Source organism: Panthera leo, chromosome A2 (genome assembly GCF_018350215.1).
Source record: "Panthera leo isolate Ple1 chromosome A2, P.leo_Ple1_pat1.1, whole genome shotgun sequence".
In the NCBI taxonomy this organism is placed as follows: domain Eukaryota; kingdom Metazoa; phylum Chordata; class Mammalia; order Carnivora; family Felidae; genus Panthera; species Panthera leo.
The window spans coordinates 119160477-119173684 of NC_056680.1; the positions used below are offsets into that span (position 1 = coordinate 119160477).

Here is a 13208-nt window from a genome sequence, read left to right on the forward strand (position 1 = left end):
CCATAGTCTCGTAGAGAGCTGAAGCTAAGAGAGATTAAGTGCCTCACCGAGTAAGTACCTCACCTTTGATCACTCAGCAAAGTTGTGGTGAGCTCAGTTGTAGAATTTAACTCCCAGTTTTGATTAATGCGCTAAATTACTGTGTTCTTTATAGATACTGGACTAGAGAAACCCCATGGGAGTTACACAGCTGTTGCTTTGAATTCGCCAATTAATTGAAACACGTAAAAATAAAGATGACTTTTAGAAATGCTTTCAAATAGTTAAAATTATTTTACAGTTCAGTGCAGCATATTTTCAACTTTCAAACACATGGTATTGTTTTATGGTTTGCTAGTTCCCCAAACATATGAATATGAAAACATTTTATAACATTCAAATATCAGAGCCGAAGTTACACAAAGGACCAAAGCTCACCAACAAATATATGTTAAATTCCCTGGCCTAAAATAGACTTTTGCTGTGTCTGTACAAATTACTTTAGATTATACAAATGTTTGGAATACGTCTAGCCACGAGACCCAGCTATGTCCCTTAAGATGACACGAGTCGTGGCATGCCAATTTTGGGCATTTAATTTTTTCCAAAACACCTAGAATCATTATTGGTTTGCGTGAGAGCATCCCTCATGCTCTGCAAATGGGTTTGGAAGAAATGCTAGTGAAGAAGAGAAAGAGTACCGTGAATGGCGGTAGTTGAGTCTCTGGGACACGGGTAAGAAGGCTCTTTGCCAACGTGCCCTTTGGAACAACCATAGCCGTGATAACAGAGTGTGAAGACCTGATTATTTTCCAATCTGGTGAATGAGTCCAGCTGTTCCGCAGGCCAGTATGGGGTATGTGAGAACATGGGATCACAGCAAAAGCGCGTTTATCTCACTCCATCATTGCAGCGAACTTTATCTCCTGGGAATGTTCTCAAAGAGCAAGTCTGGACAGAGTCATGGCTTAATGACCAGGGGCTCTACAAGAGGGTTGTTCCTGAGTTCCAGTTACGCAAAGACAGGGCCTGCATTTGTAAGGAAAGATAAGCTAAAGAGCCGTGCGTGTTCCTCAGACAAAGATAATTTGTCACATCGCCACCATTAATCTCTTAGTTCCCGGCTCACTTGGTGCCAAGAGATCTGTTTTATAGATTTATTACATATAAAGCAATGTCTTTACCAGTCCACTGAGCGATCAGCTCATTCGTTCTGCTTTTCATTCAAAAATCTTTATTGAGCACCTCTAAAATGCCAATATTATACTAGGTTTTGGGGGATCAAACTGCAAATAAGACAGAACTCAAGCCTTTAGGAACTTACAGTCCGCCACTGAGTATGTTGTGATAAATATTACGATGAAGGCAAGTACAAAGCTTGTGCCTCATTTGCCTTCGTGGCAGTGGTGGTGAGGCTTCCGGGGATGCCCTCCAGGAAAGACCCCTCGGATGAATTTTGCTCCTGCATTCTCCAATAAAGTGGCCACTGCCCACATGTGACCATTTAAATGTTAAGCTCATGAAAATAAAATGAAATTTAAAATGCAGTTCCGAGTTGCGATAACCACATTTTGAGTGTTCAGTAGCCACACGTAGCCTGTGGCTACCATGTTGTACTACAGACAGAGACAAGGAACATTTCCGTCATCACAGAAATTTCTATTCAACAGCAGTGAATAGAAGTGAATAGGCTGATTGGCTGGATGGGAGAGGGAGGGCTTTCCAGGAAGAATAAATAGGGCGAGCCCAAGCCTGGAGACGCTGAGGAAGAAATGACGTTTAAAAAAAGTAGCTATTAAAAAAAAATTATTGTAAAAATTTTAGATGTGCGTATGTATTGATTCAAGAAGCATTTATTATGTTACAGCTATGGATTTTGCAAAGATGCATAAGACAAAGTGTCAGCCTCTGAATAACTCACATACATATGGGTGAGATAGGAACCATAAAAAATGACCATGGGGCGCCTGGGTGGCTCAGTCGGTTAAGCGTCCGACTTCGGCTCAGGTCACGATCTCGCGGTTCGTGAGTTCAAGCCCCGCGTCGGGCTCTGTGCTGACGGCTCAGAGCCTGGAGCCTGTTTCAGATTCTGTGTCTCCCTCTCTCTCTCTGACCCTCCCCCGTTCACGCTCTGTTTCTCTCTGTCTCAAAAATAAATAAACGTTAAAAAAAATTTTTTTTAAAATGACCAAAAATCTGTATCTTGAGTTCAGAAGAGACTGATTACTGGGTGTTAGGAAGGAGAATTGGAAGATCGGGCCAGTCTTCAAATCTTCATGAAGTTGTTGCTTTTGATCTGGGTCTTGAAGAGGTCTGTGAGGATTCAGACAGGGAGGTGGAGTTAAATTCCTACCTTGGATCAAGAAACATTCAAATTTCGCACAGTTATTCCGACGTTAGGGTTCAGCAAGCAACTGAGAAGCTGAGGGCTCTCCCCACTGGCATATTCATTAATGTCTTTCTACTAAGACTGCCATTTATACAATGGGGAGCTTATTCGGCTGTGCCAACTTACACGGAATAGTCTCCCTTCTAAATGGTGTTAGCATGGATTAGTTTAGGGAAGCTTGAGCCAGATCTTGTTTGCATTAGGTGGCTGAAAAAAGGATGGGGGTGTGTGTGGGGGGGTGGGTATTAAGGATTATGCAAATCACTGGCAATATGTAGCCTGTAAACTGGAGACTTCTGTAAAAGCAGCTTTTATATGCCAATAGGTGAGGGAACTTGGAAGCAGTTGTGAGGCATATTATGGGGCAGATGACTTAGGCAGATCCAATGAAAATATCAGTAAATGCTTATGTACATATATAAATTCTAGTCTCTGAATTGTACAATCGGATCTCATGAAACTCATCCCCGGCTATTTGTTCCCTGAAGTTACAATGACCACTTCCTTTCTGTGTTTGGTATTTTTCCTCCGCTGGAAGAACCTATGAAGTGCAGCTGAGGTCTTCCTTATCACAAAACCCACTTGTCCTTCCATTTCTAGGATTCTGAGGTACTTTGTTGTTTGGGAAATGCCAGTCATAGGACTGTACACGAAGGAAAACTTCCAGCCATCCAGAAAGAGAAGGATTCGAGAGGCTGACAGAGAACGGTCTCCTTAACAAAAACTATTCTGATGTGTGCTAAGATTCAGGTTGAGATCAGGTCTTTAGAAACTGTGTATGAAATAAAGTGAAAAACAGTTTTGCAGATCCCTATTTAAAATCTCCTTTAAAACGGGATAATACAAGCTCTCTCCTCTGTCCTTTGCCAGGAGAAAACCCTTCCAGAATGTCTAACACGTTAGAAAACAAAAAGACAACTGGAAGTATGGGCATGAATAGTTTGGGGGGAAAGGAAAAAAAATTTCTCCCCATTATCCCTTAATATGCAATTTCTGAAATTTATTTAAAAGTTGTTTGATATCAACGCAGGAAAAAGAAATTCAAAACAACAATATTCTATCTGGACTTTATACCTTGAACTTCTCAAGACCAAGAAGACATCATGAACACCTTACTTGGCTGCACAGTGGATGTTCTACACACTTGTTCAATCAACTGATTTCTACTTGGCTGAAGGTTGTTGAGTCACCCAAAGTGCCGCGGGGTTGAGCAGATTTCAGTGCCGCCTTTGGAACTCCAAGGTGGATCTTCGGCAAATAATTCCACTAAAGGCAGGCCTGACTCTCACACAGGAGTGGTGTTCCCAAAGTGAGTTCAAAAGTCAGTCATTCAGAACTCAAAACACAGATTTCCTCACGAGAAATGTCAGAGATGGTTACTTTCCCAGGACTGCCCACAAAAGCCTTTTATTCTGTCATGTATCCAAGACTGTCTCCATGTGTTGAGAAAAGAATGGAGTAGTATGGGACAGGACCCCCCCCACCCCACCCCATCCCGAGGGACAGCACTTGTAATTTGCTATGGAGACAGCCACCAGGACTTCAGGGAGAAAGAAAGGGAACATGTTTCTCCCTGAGGGGAGCCTATCTCTGAAATTATCCCTGGTACAGCCTTTTGCAGAGTGAAGCTTTATCACTCACGTTGTATTACTTTTTTTAAATGACAGCTCAATACTTCTGGAATTAGGTGTGTTTTGAACTCTCTCTTCTTTTATTATTGTGAGCTCCATGATGACTGTTCCACACATTACTAGATTCAGAAACCAGGGGAGTGATGACCATATGACCATGGAAATCGATGTCCCTGGGATTCGTCATTAGCAAAGGCACGCAATCTCCTACCGACTTATTGACATTTTCCTAGCTCTTAAAAATAGCCGCAGTGTGCCATTCTCACATGTGATTGATACATTGTGACTTTTTGATGTCTGGGCAATTGATTGGTTGATTCTTTTTAGCATCAAAACCAAAGACAAGAGTGATGGAGATGACCTAGAGAAAGGTGAAATCTCTCCCCTCTGAGGGTTGAGCTAATCGAAGCAATTCTATATGCTTGCTTCATCTTAGAGGATAAGCCTTTCAAGTCCTCTTCATCACTAATGACGCCAACATTTTCTAATATTTTTTGCCCACCTAGAAAGTATATCCGTGATACTTTAAAATGTAAGTTACTACCCCTGCAACCTTAATTCACCGCTAATGATATACTCGGGAAATTTACAGCCAGTATCACAGACTGTTTCTTTTTCTTCTTTTGCTTTCACTCGAGGAGAGTTGAGTCTTAGATGGCAAAGTAGACCCTAGGGTACTGTGGCTACTTGTCCATAGCAATCAAAGATATTTTTGAAAAAAGAAAAAGACAGAGAAGTGGACCTTAGATCACTTAGGAAACTGATTCGTTTCTGTATTGGTTTGTTAGAGCTGCCACAACAAAGCACCACAGACTGGGTGGCTTAAACAGCAGAAATTTACGGTCTCACAGTTCTGGGGACTAGAAGTTCAAGATCAAGGTGTCAGAGGAATCTGTTGGTTCCTCTGGGCTGGGGGACGGCCTTATACCAGGTCACTCACCTTGGCTTGTATAAATGGCCACCTTGTATGTCTTCACAGGATCTTCCTCTGTATGTCTGTGTCCTGATCTCCTCTTCTTATAAGGACACCAGTCGTATTGGATTAGAGCTCACCCATATGACTTCATTTTACCTTAATTACCTCTTTAAAGGTCCCAACTCCAAATCTGGCTATATGCAGAAGTACTCTGGGTTAGAACTTCAACATATGAATTGAGGAGCAAGGGGAGGACACACGAATTCAGCCCATAACAGTCTCCAAAAGTAATCCGAAGGCCACCTAAATCTTAAAATCTTAAGCAGAACGCTGACCAACACTCCATGATTCTCCTTTGCAAAATCAGATCTCTAATTCCAGGGAAGGTCTGTGGGAATAGTAAAGCCTGACAGTGCTGTGTTGGCCTCTACAATAAAGAGCTCTTCCTTGATAAGCATAGCTTGCAGATGGACCCATTTCTGAAGCTTAAAAGCAGAGCTAGGACAAAGAGGCAAGAGAGGTGCCCAGGGTACAATTTAAGAAGGCACTCACTGTCGGTGTCGTGCAATGACTTTGCACCGAAGCATTTGCAGGAGGCTGAGAGCGAGTATCCCCTTAAACTTTTGCCCTGGCATCTCTCTGGGCTCACCCTAGTCCCAGCACTTCCTGAGGGGAAGGCGAAAGCTGTCCGTGTGTCATTCACACAGCTCTTTCAACCATGTTCCGGCAAACACGTAGTATTTTAGTAGTATTAACTAGTATTTCAGAAGTAGACGGAAAGTGTAATGGTTAACAAGGGTGGAGGGAGGAAATATGGGTCCTGAGTCCTTCCCTCGTGGCTAGCGACAGCCACTGAACCAGGAATAGGTTTTGGAGTTCCTGTGCCTTATCTCTACTTTCCTAACCCAGTGGGTTACTTGCTCTTCATTGGCCATATTCTCAGCCATGTGCTCGATGGTCTAGGGAAAAGCATGGAATTTGGCAAGTGGGTCAGTGCCCCTCCGTATGAGTCTGTGCTCAGGCTCGGAATATGCTGAGGTCGACCTTCTCGTAACAGTGCTGTGATCCTCCCTGAAGAGGCCAGCTGTACTCTGAGAGCTGAGAAGGAGCACACGCATGCCTACCTCTGCCTGTGGCTGTTGCCTCTGCTGTGAACTTGAGAAACCTGTTTCTGCGGCGGCAGAGCAGAGCCCCGAGGCCCAGGGTAGATGTGTGCACACTGCTGGAGCACGCTGCTGCCGTGGCATTGGCTTGGAGCTGTCTAGACAGGAGAGAGATTTCCTTCTCCCCCAACCCCGTCCCCCCCCCCCCCCCCCTCCACCGCAGCCATTGATCTGACCACTGAAGCAGTGCTGATGTTTTTCTTCAGAAGTGGCATGATTAGCGGGGCAGTGAATGCTGCTGTTTTCTAAGAGGCCAGGGAAGACAGCTCAGCCCAGCGCTTTCAGGATTAACATTTCCCTGTTTCAGGACACCTTGGCTCTCCGCTTTTGCCTAAGAACGCATACTTCTTCTGAGAGCCTGCATAAGTGCTCCTACGAAGTCCAGCCCCTTGCCAGCTCGGTGCCTTAGTGTGAGTCTGTCCAGCCTTCCTAATATTTCCTATTCCAAGGGGAAAATGAAAGCTATCTCTGCCCTTCCTTCCGACTATCAAAAATGTTGCTGTAGAGGGGCGCCTGGGTGACTCAGTCGGTTGAGCGTCCACTTCGGCTCAGGTTAGGATCTCATGGTTCGTGAGTTCGGGCCCCGCGTCGGGCTCTGGGCTGACAGCTCGGAGCCTGGAGCCTGCTTCCGATTCTGGGTCCCTCCCTGTCTCTCTGCCCCTCCCCTCACTTGCGCTCTGTCTCTCTCTGCCTCTCAAACATAAAGAAAAATCATTTTAAAAAAATGTTGCTGTAGAATGTCCTTTGGAAGTTGGTCTCTGAGGAGCTTCAAAGCTAATTTCACAACAGCCCCCCCCCCCTTTTTTTTAGTGTTATGGGTAACTTTCACCAGTAATATTAGCAAAGATAAATTCGCTAGTGACTTGAGGGAAAAGAAATTTCGCTTAGAAGGAAAGTCTGCCCATAACTTTCTCCTTCTGTCACGCCACAGAGGGCAACAAGGAAAATTATGTTCAGTGTGGCATCCGTCTGGAGCGGCCCATTTTAACACCACGAAGGCTACTTGAGCTGTGTCGTGTGGCAAAATTATATAATCTGAGACGTTGCTGTTCAAAGTGGGAGCCCTCAACCTGCAGCCTGAGTGTCACCTGGGAGCTTGTTGGAGATGCAGGATCTTTGGCCCCACATCAGACTTACTAAATGCAAACCTCCATTTTCATAAAATCCTCAGGTGGGTCGGAGGCACATTAAGTTGTGAGGAGCCCCTGATATATAGGAAACACTGAACCTGAGGAGATTCTGGCCCAAGGCAGGAATGTTTGAATGACCCACTCTACCTCCCAAAAGCTGCAAAGGAACATTAGCAGTTGTGTCACAGAAGATGGTTTTTTCCTGTCTGGTCCTTTTGTGATTGGCCCCTGGCTTATCCAATCTTTTTAAGACTCCCTTCAGTTTCTAATAAAGCTTAATTGATGAGCTCTGTTTGTGAAAAGCCCAGGCCCTAGTAAGTACACACTCCCCCTGGGTACACAACTAAATAGTTTATGAGGTAATTCGTATTTTAATGTCTTTACTAATGAGCTCTTTCAGTAATGAAATCTCCTGAGAAAATGTTAGTGGTTCACAGACATTTCTTAGGATTCGACGGCGAGGAAGCTGATAAAGCCGGAAGGTTTAGGCTCCGCTGTAGAATATAGTTCCAGTTCAAAAGAACTCCGATTCTTCCTCAAAAAAAAAAAAAAAAAAAAAATCAGAGGTTTTTCTTTTAATACCTTATTTGCTAAGCTTCTATCTTCTTCATCATTTTTCATGTTAGAAATAAGAATTTCTTTTCCTGCGGCAGTTCTGGAACTCCTTACTTGTGCTGTAGGTAGGTAATATGAGGGCTGCTGATGTGTATAATCTTATATGAACAAGAAGGTCAGATGGAGAGGAAGAGAAAAAGGGACACACACACACACACACACACACACACACACACACACACACAGAGGCAAGCGCACACAGCAACACCCGGTCTGAGATTCAATGGCCTTTCATCACCTGTATTTTAAATTTATCAGCAGCAACATTTCTATAACAGATGATGACTTCATCAATCACTCCTCATTAAAAGTAAAGCCAAAATGAACCTCATAATGAGAAGGAAGCATTTAGAGATGCAAAGTAACTGACCAGCAAAACCGTTATCCACAGCATGGCAGAATTCTGTCCTAAGGGAGTTACACCCAATTCCCTTTAAGTGAGGGAACGACGCAATGTCATATGGGATGGCTGGCAGCTGTCTAGAATCCGTAATGGTGGAGGGACTCACCTTTCTGCTTCCAGAGCTGAGCAGAGAGAAGGCACTCACACATTCTTGAACCCTAACTTGAAGCCAGACACCTAGGCAAGGACGACGAGGCTTTTTTTTTTTTTCCAGTTTCTCCCTCTGAGGAAGGTTCAAGACATTGTGCTGGACAGCTGACACATTGCCTGTGGCCTGTGCTCTAGATGACGGTGAGGCATGGCTTGATCCTACTTGGCATGACACAAAGATCAAAGCCTCCCAGCATGTAATGGATCATGAAAAACAGCCTTTGTTTACCAGTTTCGCCCTTTAATTTGTTAACAGCATCCCTCCCTGGAGGAACAAGCTTTCTCAACTGGATGCAGGAGGTGGATAAGATCCTGTAAGGTGTCAGGAGAGCCCCTCTAGAGTCACTGCTCACAGCGGTGGATGGTGTCTGTCTCCGTAGGAGAAAGGCCAGAAAAATATGACAGAGTCAGTGAATGTATTCCAGTTGGGCCGGTGGCCATGTGGCTGGCTTCAGATTATGCTTTGTTACCTGATTGCTTTGGATAAGCACGTTCAAAAATAATGACTTAATAGGCCATGTTTTAATAACATGTCTGTAGGTCACTTGGAACAAGGACAGTGACGAGCTAAAGTGTAATGTTTTGTTTTGTTTTCCTACAGGCAAGGCCTGTGGCGCTCTCATGGTAGTCTTTGCAAATCCAGACCTATACAAGCCAAATTTAGTGATAAATCTCTAGATCTGTGGGCATCTTGGATTTCTATGAATGAGGCAAGCAAAGAGATGCGTAAGACTCCTTTGAAATCCAAGTTATAACTCTGCTTGTCATCGTGAGGAAGAACACGTGTGGATAGGGGAAATCTCTTTCCTCAAAACCAGAGTTGGCGATTTTGAGGGCAGAGACTGCGTCTGAGCATGACCCTTCGAAACTAGAGAGAATGTGTCCCAGCCAAGGAGGGCAAGGTGCTAGCGCTTAGTGTCGTGACACAAGAAGAATCTCGGACTTCTGGAGAAGACTCTCTAAATGCCTTGAGCAGGCTTTGGAGTCGACTTCATTCTTGAGAAGTGAGATTTTACTATCCGCGGAACAAATGAAGCTAGAACTTGGCTTTGGAGCATATTGCTGAGCAAGGAAGTCTCTACTCAAACGGACTTGACTTACTACGACATGCCAGTGAGGAAGAGAAGCCTGCCCATGCCCCAGCCTGCAATTAGGATTTCAGAGTGGTTCGTAGGTCTTGGCCCTCCAGACATCATGAGCTTGGGTGTCTCTGGGCGATGCTGCCCGGAAAGCAGCAAAATGAAAGAGAGGAAGAAAATCTCAGTGCCATTTTTCTTCCAGGGTCGTAGCTGCTGTTGGGCAGGGGCAAAGAGAGCAACCAAAGAGCTGGTGGCTGTGATGTTTTTGAACAGTCAGTGAGCATTTAAAGGTCTTGAGAGTTCACGCTTCTACTGAAGCCTGTTGCGGCTATCCTCGAGGAAGAAAACTGGGAAGGGGATTTTGTAAGCAGAATCTAAGTCTGGTCTTATAAGGCACATACTCTAGCCCCGTATTCCCTGGGTGTTTCAGCATCTAGGAAAACCAAGGCCTCCACACAGGAGTGGTAATTTCAGTAACTTCTCCAAACAGTGATCTGGGTGAGACAAGTCAGCTCTTCCCATTTACTTATGAGTTAACTGGCATTTAAACTCAAGTCTCCAGGCCAATGATTTATTTTAATAATATGTTAGCCCCATGGCAGGCCCATGACTTCATGACTGCAGCCGTGGAGAAAGGGGCACACCGCCCTGATGGATGTCTCAGTGCTGCATGTGGCTGATTTACAAGGCACTCCTCTGATCTGACTCACTCTTGCCTCCTCTGCTTCAAGCCCTACTGGGTGGTACCCAGTTGTTAGGGGGTCCACCTGCTTAAAGGGACAGTAGGAAGAAGTGGGCTGAACACAACTAACTTGGAGGAAATTATTCTTGGACAAGAAATCATGGGATACTGCAGAGTGTGAGGCAGTTTGTGCACTGGTCAAATCTGATCAGTTTTCGCATGCTTGCTGCATGCTGTCTCTGTTAAAACAAAAGACCAGAGATGCTGGTATTAAACAGACTTTAAATTATTGTTTTGAGTTCTGTCAAATGTCATCTGTATTTTCCAGGTCTCATTACAAGTGTCCATAATGATGGAATCGGTTGATTTTTCAAGGCAATCTTTAAGGTTCTTTTGTGTTTATTAGGTTGCTAGGGGTACCTAATACATCAGTATGAGTAGAAGAAGTGTTTAATGCAGTTGCCAGATTTTTGTGCAAGATAAATAGTTTTACATGTCTCAGAAGTAGAATCCAATTGGCCAAGAAGTTGGCTAAAAGATGAAATTTGACATCATTCTTGGCAACTAATCGCTTTTTTTGGTAACATGCACAGTATAAAAAAGTACACTATATCTTTTCTAGGTATATTAGACCCAAAATATAACTTTTAATAATAAATCAATGTGCGGGGCGCCTGGGTGGCTCAGTCGGTTGGGCCTCCGACTTCGGCTCAGGTCACGATCTCGTGGTTTACGGGTTCGAGCCCGTGTCGGGCTCTGTGCTGACCGCTCAGAGCCTGGAGCCTGCTTCGGATTCTGTGTCTCCCTCTCTCACTGCCCCTCCCCCCTCACGCTCTGTCTCTCTCTCCTTCAAAAATAAATAAACATCAAAAAAAATTTTTTATAAATCAATGTGTGCAAATGATCGAGTATATTTCCTAACCGTTGGTCATAGCAATAGACAGCGTTTCGAATGGACATAAGCTTTTTTCCTCTCGTATTTCTAAAATGAGAATATACGTCATGCATATGTGTGTTCTAAAGCACAACGGTGTAACAAATACCTGTGAATCTATCCCCCAGCCCCAGAACTAGACCACCTGCCATTTCTAACAACCTGTGTGCTCTTCCATACCCAATGCTCCTGCCTCACGCTGGAGATCACCACTATCCCGAAATCTGGGCTCATCATTCCTCAGCATCTAAAACATAGTTTCATCACGCATACGTGAGTTTCTTAAAAACGGTATCATTTAAGTTTGCTGATTTTAAGCTTTCTATGAAATGGTATCTTGTATGGAATTGTCGGGACTTGCTTTTTCACTCAGTGCAAATTTCTGACAAGAAAACTCATGAATTTTATTTAAGGAAGAGGATGACTGTATGTTGATCACTTTAAATCTATACCATAGGTGTCTGCTACACAAAAAAATATAGGAAATACATTTTGAGCCTGAATCTGAGATATGTAACTCTTTCTTATTGGACTTAAGGATGCTTGTAGTTCTCATACTTATTATGTTTTAATTAGTAAATGATTAAAATACATGAATTAAATCTTATTTTGATGTTTCTGCAATGTGGTAATTAAACCCAGAGAAGATATATTTTCCATGATACACTTATACATAATTAGCATGTAATAATTATCAAATTAAATATTCATTTTAAACGTGCAATTGAGTGTCATGAGTTGAAATCTAATTTTTATGGAATGACTTTATCAGATAATGAAATTTCAGGTTTCCATCAGCTTTCAGAACTGTGCTAAGCATAGGCCTAATTATCCCTATGGAATCCTTCAACCGTCCATTGGGTGGAGTGCAGATTTAAAAATTTTTAAGGGTAGAAATGGAATAGTTGATAATCTCATCAGGAATTAACTAACATATTCCTGGATGAAAGGTTTTGGATTAGGTTCTCTAGGCTTCTTCCAAATATCAAGGCGATTTTGTGCCTTCTTCATTAGCCAACACAGGAAGCCATTTGGCTGCCCACAAGTCTGGGAAGTATCAGGTAGCACAAGTGGACTGGGCATGAGCCAGTGGGGATAGAGTGGAGAGGGGACGCGCTTCTCCGTGTATGTTTATTAACCAAGATGCTGTTCTCAGCATTCTAAGAAAGCCATGACTCCCTTTGAAGGGATTGCCATGATGATCATTTTGTCAGAAAAGAGAAGCAAGCATATTTGGAATTTACATGTTGGCCATGTGAAGATCCAATGGATTTTGTCTATAACATGTTCTCAGATTTCAGTAGACAGGTTAAATTAGCCATTTCAGATGGACAGTGATTTTCTGCTCAGTCATGGAGTAACTTGTGGTTTGCAAATATCTGAGAGGATCCAGTGCCTTCCAGATAGGACTTGCCTCCTTATGCGAGATTTCGGTGTCTTTTAGGTGCATTGTGTTTTTTTCTTTTCATTATTAGTGTCATAATGGTTAATTTTTAAATTTTTTATTTTGAAATAATTTTAGACTTACAGCAAAGTTGAGAAAAATAGTACCAAGTTCTCACATATTCTCCAGCAAGGTTTCCCTAATGTTAACAACATATATAGCTATAGTATACTTATCAAAACCGGGAAATTAACATTGGTGCAATGCTATTAGCTAAAGTACAGACTTTATTCCAATTTCCCCACTTTTCACACTAATGTCTTGTTTCTATTCCAGCACCCAACCTCACTTATGTCTTTTTTCTGTTCTAACACCAAATTCAGGATCTCACAGTGCATTTAGTTGCCATTTGTACATGGTCTCTCTGACCTGTGACAGTGTCTCAGTCTTTTCCTCAATCTTGTATGAACTTGGCATTAAAAAAAATTTGTTTAATGTTTATTTATTTTTGAGAGAGAGAGAGAGAGAGAGAGAGAGAGAGATTGAGAGAGCAAGCCAGGAAGGGGCAGAGAGAGAGGGAGACACAGAATCTGAAGTAGGCTGTAGGATCTGAGCTCTCTGCACAGAGCCCAATGCAGGGCTGGAACCCACGAACCGTGAGATCATGACCTGAGCCAAAGTTGGATGCTCAACTGACTGCCACCCGTGTGCCCCTGAACTTGGCATTTTTAAGAGCCAGCTATTTTATAGAAC

At 43.2% G+C, this 13208-nt stretch overlaps 1 protein-coding gene across 14 annotated transcripts in view; it reads left to right on the forward strand.

Annotated features, from left to right (window-relative positions):
- The window catches only part of CREB5 (cAMP responsive element binding protein 5), a 482366-nt gene that overhangs the window by 403911 nt on the left and 65247 nt on the right, over nt 1-13208 (forward strand). The window lies entirely within an intron of this gene.